The following is a 1,148-nucleotide window of genomic DNA, read 5'->3' as shown; positions in this document are numbered from 1 at the left end:
CCTGGATTCCCTGTATTTTCAGTTCCTATCTGTACCAGTGTACATCCTCTGGTCTAGCCAGACTTGCAAGGCCGAATTCGAGTCATGGTACCAGCTCTTGTTCTTGTTAGTATTAAGCTCCTCCTTGTGAAAATGGAACGGGAGCAGCAGTGCCTGGCCTCTGATTTCACATCGAGGTAGAGGATAATCAGCATGAGCTCAAGGCTGATTTCTGTGAGGGTTGGACATGCCTCCACTCTAACCCTTCTACCAATTCGGACACCAGCCATCCCTCCTTCCGCTCTACTTATTGCAATGGCCATATAACTCACAGACTATACTCAGTCAGTTAGGAGTTTTAATATAGGGAAATAGCAGGCAGCAGTTCAAAATCAGAAGTGCTTGGGATATAGTTCTTCTGTCAAGACAGCCTTTACGTAGCAGTGCCCACAGAAACATCCAGGTCTTCCACCTCTTCCAGCCGCTTGGCATTCAGCCACAGGGAAGTTATAAATCTTAGTGCCCCAGATCATTTCACCAGTAGGCCTGGTCCTGATGGTGCTCGGCTCTAGTTTTGTGGGTCAGCAAACCTACCTCTTTCCTATTAAGTGCCTGAAAGCACTCCACTCTGCCAGCAAACCTACCCCAGGACATGCAAGGTTCTTGCTCCATGGGATAAGAAGCCCATGCTCAATAACATGCTTTTAGTTCTGCTGCTGCCATTCCTCATGTGTTACAGTATTTTGCCCCATGGATGGAGAAGGTTCAGCCCAGGGATCTTGGGTCTAAAGGATAAGCTCCACTCCTGACTCTCCTTTCTTAAGAGAGTGAGATCCCTTGTTGACACCTCTGGGATGAATCATTTTATGCCTAGCAGGACGGCAACATTTATTGAGCCCCACACTCTGGTTTCATGCCCTTATTTGCATAGTCCTGACTTACGGGGGTGCCATATTTCTTATTTACATTATTTGCAAGCTACCCAGTTCCTTTTGGTAGGTCACAAGTACCTCATATTCGTATAGTCCTGCTCCTTTGCTGGGAGTTACAAAGAGGATAACTCGAAGAGCCAGATCAAGTGGTCTGCACCACTTCATCTCTGAGATTGATTCCATTTTTTAGAAAAATACTTTTATTGGGCTCTTATATCTCTTATCACAATCCATACA

The 1,148-nt window shown here is 45.9% G+C and overlaps 1 protein-coding gene across 1 annotated transcript in view; it reads left to right on the top strand.

Annotated features, from left to right (window-relative positions):
* SLC25A13 (solute carrier family 25 member 13) overlaps positions 1-1,148 on the top strand; it is a 204,543-nt gene that overhangs the window by 73,578 nt on the left and 129,817 nt on the right. The window lies entirely within an intron of this gene.

Source organism: Echinops telfairi, unplaced genomic scaffold (assembly GCF_000313985.2).
Source record: "Echinops telfairi isolate 266 unplaced genomic scaffold, ASM31398v2 ScPeMD7_23;HRSCAF=83, whole genome shotgun sequence".
Classification (NCBI taxonomy): domain Eukaryota; kingdom Metazoa; phylum Chordata; class Mammalia; order Afrosoricida; family Tenrecidae; genus Echinops; species Echinops telfairi.
This window is presented reverse-complemented; position numbering and strand designations above follow the sequence as displayed.